Source organism: Myotis daubentonii, chromosome 1, assembly GCF_963259705.1.
Source record: "Myotis daubentonii chromosome 1, mMyoDau2.1, whole genome shotgun sequence".
Taxonomy (NCBI): Eukaryota; Metazoa; Chordata; class Mammalia; order Chiroptera; family Vespertilionidae; genus Myotis; species Myotis daubentonii.
The window spans coordinates 176,438,212-176,450,626 of NC_081840.1; the positions used below are offsets into that span (position 1 = coordinate 176,438,212).

Here is a 12,415-nt window from a genome sequence, read left to right on the forward strand (position 1 = left end):
TATTATTCTCTTCATGTAATTAACAAATGTAATACTTAAAACCTCATTTATTAATAATAATTATATAAAATATCTGAATAAATAAATGTATGTCATTTAGATTAGTAAAAGAAACCCTTTCTTAGGCAGCAATTAGTTAGCAAATAAAAATTCCTAGTCTCTGCAGTATTAAATAGATATAAAATGAACATTTGCCCCCTGTAAATTAAAATGATTGATTTTCATTACTTTCCATATATTTTCTATTAAAGAAAATCTGATTGATTTTCACAACTGAGTTATTAAATATAAATTAACATTTTTTAGAATCCATTTCTTGGGAGAAGTTGCTGAGTGATTAGTATATGGGTGTGTAATAACTTATCTTTAAGTTAGTTAACTATCTTCCTACACTCAGTCATTGTCATTTATGAAAATAATATATCCTCATACTAAAGATAAAATTTCTGCTTACATGATCATAATTCAAAACTGAAGTTGAACCTATAATAATGGAGTTTCAATATATAATTGAAGTAAATCTAATTACTAATATAGTGTATCCTAACTATATTATGACTAGCCATTTACTTTGAGGATTTGTAATTACATATATGGCTACACATATAGTATCACACATACATTCTCTGTGTGTATTAAAGGACCATTTTACAAAATGACTGAAAGACACTCATTTAATTTTTGTTGAATTAAAGAACTTAACCTAAAATATTTTATTTAGTAAAAATAAAGCTTCACTGTTTTAACTTCCATTCTTATTAAAATCTTTTTCTAATCTTACATATGACACACAATTATTTAAATAATTTTTGTCTATTTGCAGTTGTTTTCTATATATACTAGTACATTTCTTTAGAACATCTACAATTTACCACATTCATGTTCATGTTAATGCTATTTAGAAGTATGTTACTTGATACAAAACTAATTTCTTTGATTCTGAACAATTTATAAACTTGAGTTTGGCCTTTGGACATAAATATGAAATAGTAATTACATTTAGGCTACTTTTAGACATTTGATTAAAACAAACTCAACCTCCTAACTTTGTACTCTTGGCTTTTTCAGAAATTCACTGTGGCTGAATAATTGATGAGTGAAATGAATATTTGCACCCTATAAATTAAAATGATTGATTTTCATTACTTTCTATATTTTCTTTTAAAGAAAATCAGATTGATTTTCACAACTGAGTTATTAAATACAAATTAACATTTTTTAGAATCCATTTCTTGGGAGAAGTTGCTTGGGTATCAATCACTTCTTAACTCTGGTATCAAAATCTCTTATAAGTAAAGCTCTAGGCTGCTGCTAACGCTATAGTTTCATATTAGATGCCCTTTAAATGCCTGAACTTGTTATTTGATATTGAGTTATTTCTGCAACTCTCATATGGGGATACATTTGTAAATTTCTCAAAGGGCAAATGGGAAACACTTTCTAAAGTGCCTTCTCAGAGTCCAAGATGTGGTCTTTTAATGATTTCAAACATATTAGTTAAAGTTTAAATCAGTGTTTTCCATGAAAACAGTTTATGAACACTAATATCATAAAATTGTCCTCTTAAAAAACAAGAGAGATTATTTTTTTAAATTCACTATTATTATAAATGACTTATCTGAGAGGCAATAAAATTATACCCGAATCTATTAAATAGAACCTTTAAAATGGAATTGGAAATATACAATATGTACACTATACATCTATACAATACATCATAAAGAATCATTATTGTTAATCAACACATCTTCACTTACATGAAGATATTCTCAAAGTAAGTGATTTCTAAAACTTCTTGTAATTATAAACTTTGCATGTCTTCTTAATATATAAGCTAATGCCACCACAACACTTACAGGATTGAAAAGGTCTTATACCCATTATCTTTTATGCCTAAAAGAATTCAACACATTTTTTTTTCAAAATTGAGACATTTAAATAGGTAATTTTAAAAAAATTATCTATTTATGTGCTACTTTGTTAGTAAATATCTTTTAAGTACATATTAACTTTTATTCAATTCAAGTATATTTTTAACTCTACAAAAGGATCAGAAATCTGCTGTTGAGATGATTTTCCTTTGAGATCTCTTCTAATGAATTTCTTCATAGCAGATATTTTTACTTTAAAATTGCAAAAATACTTTTATATAAGCAAATTAATATTAAATATATAACTTTTGAACACGATCAATAAAATGAACACGTATATACTACTACTCAGGTTTAAAAAAAGAACATTACCAATAAATACCTTTGAATCTTTTTGGGTGCACTTCATCAATCATATTCTTTCTTCTCCCCACAGATATCACTACTGTCCTAAATATGTTTTTATAATCTCTTTTACTTTCCTTATATTTTTACCACACACACACATATATATATATATCCTTAATATATGGTTCAATTATATGTGTTTTACATATTATCACTATATCACTATTATTTTGTGAATTGCTTTTTTAAAAGTTAACATATTTTTGAAATTTATCTATATTGATGCATTAGAAATAGTTCATTTATTTTTATTTCTGTATAGTATTTTAGCCTATGAATATTGTATGGCTGGTCCAATATCCTATAAATAATTTGGGTTATATTCATTTTTTGTTTTTATAAGCAGTGATGATATAAATATATGGCTCTATAAGCACATGGGCACGGCATTTTGTTTTTTTGAAAATGTTAAGTGCCAGGCTTATAGGTGTGCACATGTTTAATTTGACTATGTAACATCAAATTGATTTCCAGAGTACAGTATATAGATGTAACTCTTTACTTCATAACCTTACTAACTCTTCATATTGACAGATTGGTTTTAAAATTTGTTAGCAATCTCTTGAATATAAAATACTTTTTCAATAGAGCTTTAATTTACATTTCCTTGACTACAAGGGAGGCTAAATGTCTTTTCTTGTTTATTGTATACTAGAGGCCCGATACACAAAAATTTGTGCAAGAGTAGGCCTTCCTTCCCCTGGCTGCCGGCACCGGCTTCCCTCTGGCATCCGGGACCCGGGCTTTCTTCCTCTGGCCATTGGCAGGCACCCAGGGCCCAGGCTGGCAGCCCTCAGCCCACCAGCAGGCACCCGGAACCCAGGTTGGCTTCCCTTGGGCCACCCACAGACACCCGGGACCGGGCTGTCTTCCCTCCAGCCCCAGCTTCCTCAGGAAGGATGTCCGGAATGACATCTGGAAGACATCTGGTCTAATTAGCATATTACCCTTTTATTATTATAGATTAGTGTTTTCCCTTGGTAAAGTGTTTCTGTGTTCTTATAAAAACAATATTTTTCTATTGTATTATTTTATTAATTTCTAGAGGCTCAGTGCATGAATTCGTGCACAGGTGGGGTTCGGCTGGCCTGACCCAAATCAGGGCAGATCAGGGCTGTCCCTGCTGGGAGGAGGAGATAGCAGGAGGTTGGCCAGCCAGCCCACCATGATTGGGGCCCAATCAGGGCCAGGCCTGCTGGGGGAGGGGCTGCGGGCGATTGAATGGTGGGCCTTGCCCCCATTGGGGTGAGCGAGGCCGATTGGAGGTGGGGCTGGATGTGGGAAGGGGCTGTGGGCAGCGGGCCTGCTGGCCCTGCCCCTTAATGGGGTGGGGGGGGCCAATTGGGGGTCAGCGGCTGTGGGAGGGGCCTTGGGAGGTTGTTCGGCCAGCCCCACCCTTGATTGGTGTGAGTGGGGGGTGATCAGGGGCAGAGCTGGCTGGGGGAGGGGCCACAGGCCTATCGGAGTAGTGGGGGCCTATTAGGGGTGGAGCTGGCCAGGTGGAGGGCCTGCAGACAGTTGGCTGGCTGGCCCTGCCCCTGATCAGGGTCGGGGGTGGAGATCTGGGATGGGGCTGGCCAGGGGGAGGGGCTGAAGGAGGTTGGCTTGCTGGCCCCATCCCCTGTTGGGTTAGGGGTGGCGATCAGGGTTAAGGTAGCTGAGGGGAGGGACTTCAGACCGATAAGGGTGGTGGGAGCCCATTGGGGGTGGAGCTGGTTGGAGGGAGGGGCTGCAGGAGGTTGGATGCCAGCCCACCCCCCTCTTGGTGTGGGGGGGGGCAATCGGGTGGGGCTGGCTGGAGGGTGGGGCTGTGGGCCAATCAGGGGTGGGCTGGCCGGGGGGAAGGGCTGTGGGGGGTGTTGGCTGGCCACCCCACCCTCAATCAGGGTGGGAGAGGCCGATCAGAGGTGGGGCCGGCTGGGGGGGGGGGCCACGGGAGGTTGGCTGGTAGGCCCCACCCCTTGGTTGGGCCGGTTTGCTGGCCGCAGTGGGCATCATAGCAACTGGTTGTTCTGGTCTTTATGGCATTGTGGTTGCTGGCTTTTTATATATATAGATGAGGATTTCTTTATATAATTGGTCACCTAATTTTTGGCAGTTTATGTGTTGCAAATATCTTCTCCACTATAGATTATTTTTCCATTTCATTTTATAGTGATTTTGAAATTTGGCAATGTTTTTTATGGTTCATGTATGCTTATATCTAGTTTAAGAAATCTTTGATGCCTTTGCTTTGTCTTGTAATTTTACTATGAATATTTTAAAGTTTAACTTTTTACATTTAAAAGCCTTTAGCCCACTTGTCATTAATTTTGGGGTATGGTGTGAAAGAGGGATCCCATTTATTTTATTTTACTTCCATTTATTGATCAATGTATTCTTTCATTGATCTATAAGGCTGTCCTTATTGTAAGTTTCCACATATTGGGAGAGAGCTGTTATATTCTGGGCTCTATATTCTGATATTTTTGTCTGAGTCTATATTACTACCACCCTTTCTTAATGAATACAAATGTGTACTATGGGTTATATCAGGTAGAGATAAAACCCTTTTTTGTATTTTTCAGGAGTATCTTAGCTATTAATGAATTATTGCTCTTTCATACAAATGTTAAAATTGGCTAGTCAACTTCTCTAAAAATATTGCTACTGGTAGTTATATTGGAATTGGTTTAAATCTATAGTGCCATTTGTGGAAAATTGCTATTTTAATTAAGACATTTAAAAATCCCTCTCTTGAGCATATAAGGATATTAGCACACACTAATATTTTTGTTCTCATTTTTTAGCCTAATAAATTGACAATATTACAATTTTATTGTATTATAGGTAGAGTTTGTTTAGATTCACCCTTTTGATTATCATTTTCTTGGCTTACCACTACTTGCAATTTGGTCCTTTATTTTGAGATTATTTTCTTTCTTCCTGAAGTACCTGCTTTAGAAGACTTTTACTGTGGGAGTCTTTGATGAGAAAACTCTATTTTTTAATTGGGTTCCTTTACTTTAAAAATAGTTTAGTTGGATATAGAATTAGAGATTGACATTTAAAAAATATTATTCCAACATTTTCTTCCAACATTTAAAAAATATTATTCCACTGACTTTTTGTTTATAATATTGCTGGTGACTTGCTGTTGTTGTAATAGTTATCTTTGAAGATAGCCCCCATTTGTTTTTCTGGCTTCATTTACAATTCTTTCTTTCTTTCTTTCTTTCTTTCTTTCTTTCTTTCTTTCTTTCTTTCTTTCTTTCTTTCTTTCTTTCTTTCTTTCTTTCTTTCTTTCTTTCGTCTTCCTTCCTTCCTTCCTTCCTTCCTTCCTTCCTTCCTTCCTTCCTTCCTTCCTTCCTTCCTTCCTTCCTTCCTTCCTTCCTTCCTTCCTTCCTTCCTTTTCTTTCTTTTTGACCTTTGGTTTTCTGCTGTTTCTCTACCATGTCACTAGTTGTGGGTTTCTTTTTATTTATTTCTCTTAGGATTCGCTGTATTTCTTGAATTCCAACCTATCTCCAATTCCTGGAATTTCTCAACTTTTGTTTCCTTAAACATTTTCTCTCCCCTTTTTTAAAAATTATCTCCATAAAAAAAAATTCTGATTGGATATAAAGTAGATATTCCATTTATTCAACAAATAATTTTTGAGCACCTACTGTGTGATGGGCACTTTTTGTCTCCAGAGTTATATCAATAACAAAACTGTCATCATGAAAATAATGACGACATGAAATTCTTGACATCATGAAATTTACAATAAAAGGCACAATATATTACAAGGTGATAATGGCTAAGGGATATGGAAGATCAAAATGCATATATTGCCTCCTGCTTTTTTTTTTTTAATCCTCATCTGATGACACTTTTTTTTTTTTTTGTGCTTCTAATCACAAATATCTTTATTGGTCAAACAAATAATGAACATTGGTTAAGAAATATATAACAGTAGTAACAAGACATTTTGTCTTTACACTTAGAATAAAAGCTTCTTTTCAAATTTAAAAGAATATGGGCTTTTAATAAGATATTTGGAGCACAGAATTTTTGGGCAGTGAAACTACTCTTCCTGATACTATAATGATGGATACATGTCACTAAAATTTGTTCAACCCCATGAAACATACAATACCAAAAGTGAGCCCTGACTTTGGTGTTCAGGCAGCAAGGATGTGTCAGCATCATTTTTTTTTTTTTTTTTTTTTTTTATTGCTTAAAGTATTACAAAGGGTATTACATGTATCCATTTTATCCCCCCGCCCTAGACAGTCCCCTAGCCTCCCCTATCACCCAGTGTCTTATGTCCATTGGTTATGCTTATATGCATGCATACAAGTCCTTTAGTTGATCTCTTACCCCCCTACCTCCTGCCCCCCAACCCTCCCCGGCCTTCCCGCTGCAGCTCGACAATCTGTTTGAGGCAGCTCTGCCTCTGTATCTATTATTGTTCAAAAGTTTATAATGGTCTCTATTGTCCACGAATGAGTGAGATCATGTGGTATTTTTTTCATTTATTTTTAGAGAGAGTGGAAGGAAGAGGAGGAGAGAGAGAAATACCGATGTGAGAAAGACACATTGATTGGTTGCCTCCCGCATGCCCCCACCAAAGTTGTGATTTTGAAACCGAAGTACAAGGCCCTTGACCAGAATCAAACCCGAGACCCTTCAGCCTGTAGGCCAACGCTCTATCCACTGAGCAAAACCGGTTAGCGCTCTCCTGCTTTTTAAAAAAGTTTAAACATAAATGTTTTATCAGGTATGCCTAACAAAATAGCATGTGTTCTTGATCTCATATAAACTTGACTGTACCTTCTTAACCTCCCTTTTACCCAGCAATGGATGTAATCTTCCAGAGAGAGCCTCACAGATCTACAACTCCCTTATATAGAAATCTATTTTTCTGTTAGTGTTAGAAACTATTTGTGTAAGCGCCTTTGTTTAAGATCATTTTATTTACCAATGTTAAAAGGACATTGATATTTTTCAATTATAAAACACAGATGTCAAATTAAATGTTCTCCAAAGCCTCTTCCCAGTTTGAAAATGCAGTCAGGTCACAAGGTGAGAATGGCATACAATTTGAAGAGGGTGTTATCTACAAAAAATAATTAACATCATAAATACAAAATTAGGTACAGAGTCTTACAAGGGTCCTATGCAAATGAGAGATTAACCAAAGATTAACCTTTAATATGTTAATGAGAAGTCTACCATTGTGACACATATTAATTAATATATGCTCAATTTTCTTATATGTGAAATGTCACTCCAGTTTTTGCTTTATATGTAAATACAGATCATCATAATAAATAGATTATAGTAAGATCCATATATGTCATGTTCCAAATACCAGACTTTGGATATTTCGTGTCCCACAGTATCCCAATAGCAATCTGCACCCAGTGAACAAATAGTCTTTTACTCAAATGGTCAGCTTTGACTTTTGGATGTGTTCTGGCTCATAATATTTCCTCTTGCTATTGTCATTTATAATGAAAACAAGTGCTAGTTCACTACTGCATATTAAATTACTTATCCATACTTCATGTTATCAGAATTTGAGGGGGATTTTTGAGAGGAAAAGAATATTTTTAAGTAACAAAGAAATATTTTTAAAGGAGCAAAACAACTCAAAGCATAATCATGAAAATCTAGATGCAGAACTCATATATATATTTCTATCCTGATCGTTAAACTTGTCATCCTCAGAAGAATTCTTTTGAGAGCAAATTTTATCACAGAGAAATATGAAGCAATTACTGAAATAAATTGTCAAATATTTTGAACTTTATATTGAGCAGTGTTTGTATTTTCTGTTTGTAGCACCCACAGGTAAAAGCATAATATAATCTCAATCTTTCCCTAGATTATGATGGGCGGAATACTTCTCCCTCTCCTGGGAGACTAAATTTGCCACTTGCTGTAGATTCCCAAGGTCTTTTCAGGAAAGTTACATGGGAAAATGAGATTAGGATTTTTCTTTTCCTCAATATTTTCAGGTGAATGACCCCTAAATTTTTCATTAAATACTAGAGGCCCGGTGCATGAAATTTATGCACAGAGGGGTCCTCACAGCCCAGCCTGCACCCTCTTCAACCTGGGACCCCTCAGGGGATGTCCAACATCCCTCTCACAACTCTGGACCACTGGCTCCTAACTGTTCACTTGCTGCCAGCCTGTTTGCCCCTAACTGTCCCCCTCTGCCAGCCTAGTCACCCCTAACTGTCCCCCCTGCCAGCCTGGTCACCCCCAACTGCCCCCCCTGCTGGCTTGGTCACCCCTAACTGCCCCCCGCCAGCCTGGTCACCCCCAACTGCCCCCCCCTGCGGGCCTGGTCACCTTTCACTGCCCCCCCCTGCTAGCCTAGTCACCCCTCTCTGCCCCCCTGCTGGCCTGGTCTCCCACGCAGCCTGCTGTTTGGTTGTTGGGTCATCCCTCCCTGCCCCCTTGCTGGCCTGGTAGCCCCACACAGCCTGCTGTTCAATCATCTGGTCGTCCCTCACTGCCCCCACTGCTGGCCTGGTCTCCCAACACGGCTGGCTGTTCGGTCATTTGGTTGTCCCTCACTACCCCCTCCCTCCGCCAGCCTGGTCCCCCCTCACTCCCCCCCTCCCACCAGCCTGGTCACCCCATGCAGCCTGCTGTTCGGTCATTTGGTCATCCCTCACTGCCCACCCTGCCGGCCTGGTCACCCCACACAGCCTGCTGTTCAGTCAACCAGTTGTTTCAGTTGTCACAGTTACTGCCTTTATATATATATATATATATGGTTTTAAACTTTTGCTGAATTTAAAGCTATTTTAACTTGAATCATAAACTGAAACAGGTTAGTATTTAATTCTTATATCTGGATTTAGTAATTGACAAACTACTGATAGTATATTCTACATTGTTATTTCTCAAAATATAGTCCAGGAGCCATCTGGATTGCAATTACTATTGATGTTCTTTTTAGTAATATTATATCAGATCTGTGGACTCAGAATTATGTAGATCATTGGGAAGAGTGGAAGGGTCTATATTTTGTAATTTCCCTATGTTATGAATATTCAAATTGGGGAACCACAGTTTTATATCATGATGCCTAACACATGGCACGCGTGCCTCCACTTCCTTATTGCATATTCATTGTGGAAATTACTAATTGGCGGCAATATTCTTTCCTACAGGACTGACATAAAACCATAATACTCAACACAGAGCCTAGGCAGATGGATGGCTTGACAGATAAAATAACCTCCCTTGAAACTATTCTTTGGCAACATATTTTTTAAAACCTAGTTAAGAATTTGGAGATAAACACTGATATTCTTTAAGTTTCAAATAGGTGTCAGAAAATTTTGCACAAAATATTGTCTATAAGGCTTCAATTAGGGGAGAAAGCAAGAATGAATTTATGAAGTCATTAACTCTGGAAACTGTACTCATAATTACAAAAAAGTAATCAACTATGAAAGAAAGCACAAAAGAAGACACAGTTTTTTGAAGGGCATAGTAGAATGAGACCATTAAATAGTCTTTTTGAATCCACTTTGTAGTTTCTGAATGCTTAAATGTGCATTGTATAAATTATGTTCATAATTATGGCTTAAAATACCCATTAAAAGATAAGGTATTTCTCATACATTATGTTCAAGGCAGTTTGTGATATGTTTTAGAAAGTTCCCCAACAATGAAGTTAAAGTAGAAGGGGTACATGAAATGTAAGCTTTTTGCTAAATGATAAAATTAACAAAGAATTTTCAATCTTACTATTTAAAAAAACTCATTTTTACAATCCGTATTTACTTTGTTTTATTCATCTATTACAATACTGTTTACTGAAGACATTAGTTAATAGTCAATATTTGCACATTATCTTGTTTTATCATATTCTATAAAGTCAAACTTATTATAATATGACTAGTTTTATGTAGTGAATTTAGAATTAGATGAGGAAATTTAGTGTCAATAACTCCTATAAAATGATATTTTTTAAATGCCTTTGATAAATATGTTAAGGGTGATAATTTCTTACTGAAATAGTAAATAAAAAATATAAAACATATTTATTGTTTTTTTAATAACTGCACAGACTGGACTCTGTAAATATTCAGATCTATATTCATACAGTATAAAAATAATGGCCCTGGCGCTGGAGGGTTACAGGTTTGATTCTTGGTCAAGGGCATGTAGTGGGGTTGCAGGTTTTAGCCCTTGCCCTCATAGGGGCTTGTGGGGGAGGCAACCAATCAATGTGTCTCACATCAATGTTTCTCTCTCTCTTTCTCTCCTCTTCCCCTCCTTCACTCCTTTCCACTCTCTAAAATGCAATGGAAAAAATATCCTTGGGTGAGGCTTAACAACAACAAAAAATGATAGTAATGACTTATGAGTTCTAAAGCAAATAAATCCTTTCACAAAATTACTTTTGGCCATTCTTTTTTTTTTTAAAAATATATTTTATTGATTTTTTTTACAGAGAGGAAGGGAGAAGGATAGAGGGTTAGAAACATTGATCAGCTGCCTCCTGCACACTCCCCACTGGGTATGTGCCTGCAACCAAGGCACATGCCCTTGACTGGAATCGAACCTGGGACCCTTGAGTCTGCAGGCCGACGCTCTATCCACTGAGCCAAACCGGTTAGGGCACTTTTGGCCATTCTTTAAAAAATATTTACCATGTTAACATTCATACATAAGCACAAAAATCAGTTAAAATTTTATATATTTAAAAAATGTAACCATGTGGAAATCTGATGATTAAAAATTTTTAAAACATGTATCACCTTTTTTTTTTTTTACTTAAAATATTAATAAAAATTAATTGTTTTAGGTGAATAGGTTGACCTGGCAAACTAAAGAGGCAGTTTCAGAGACATTCTTTAAGAGAACTGCTTGTGACAAACATACCATCAATTTTATGGCCAAATTAAAACAATTTCTATCAGATAAATTTCAAACTTGCTCTTTTCCTTACTGGAATTATGGCAATAAGCATTGGACTTAGAGTCAGGAGATATGACTTCCAGTCTTGGCTTCTATTTGGTTAATAATTATTATAGAGGAAAATCATGTGGTTAAAGAAATATAGTTGGACCAGGTTGTTCATGTTGTGATCCTGTGAACATCTTGGGAAGAAACAATAACACTTAAATATAATTTCATGTATGGGGAGAAAGAAGTTAAAATGGATCAGTTAAAATAAAGACACAAACTTTTACAGATGACTATATCTTCTTTATATTTGAAGTATTAACATTCAAGTACTTTATGGACAATAAAGATTCCTGCCTCCTTATGTTTTGTAAACTATTACATTAAGGACCATTATTGTGTTTTATCTAAAAAGCAATCTCAGGTAGAAAAATTCATTGAGTGCTTCTGTAGGCTCTAATTATCTATAATAATAAAAGTGTAATATGCTAATTAGACCAGACAACCAAATGACCTTCCGGACGTCCTTCCAGATGGCCTTCTGGACGAAGCCAGGGCTGTGAGGGCTGAGGCAAGCTGCCACAGTTGCAAGGGCTGAGCCCCTTGCATGAATTTCGTGCATTGGGCCTCTCATAACTTATAAAAAGAAACATTTCAACTGTTCTTGTTTTAACAAATTCCACACTATCTGACTTTCCTTAAACTTTGCTCTAAAAATAACTGGGAATAGTTTGGGGAACACTACTTTAAAAGCAATAAATTTTTTACTGAATAACTCTACAACTCTAGTTAAATGTAACTAGAATATAATAGTGGGTTGGGAGTATCTTGCCCCTTTTTTAATTATACCTTTACAGAAAACATGATAGCTTCTTTGCCTCTATTTTTAGGTTGATATCATCTGTAAAATCCTCAGGAACTTTGACCATTGATTAAATGATAGCTTGGTAGGTCTTGATAACCTAACTGTATTTGAGAGTAGACCTCTTTTCATAATTTACAAAAAAAGCCCTTGAGATTATTTAGCTGTACTAGTACTTTCTATTTAAATATGTTTAAATAGTTCAAGCTTAATTTTACCTATAATACTAATGTAAGTTTCTCTGTAAGAGTAACTTTTAACTTTAATCTTTTGTAACATTTTTAGCTCTTTTATTTCTAATTATTCTGACTTTCTACAATATTCTCATGAATATTATTCAATTTTTTCCCCTTTCACTTCATTTCTTGAT

The 12,415-nt window shown here is 36.0% G+C and overlaps 1 protein-coding gene across 4 annotated transcripts in view; it reads left to right on the forward strand.

Annotated features, from left to right (window-relative positions):
• MAPK10 (mitogen-activated protein kinase 10) overlaps window positions 1–12,415 on the forward strand; it is a 293,550-nt gene that overhangs the window by 221,479 nt on the left and 59,656 nt on the right. The window lies entirely within an intron of this gene.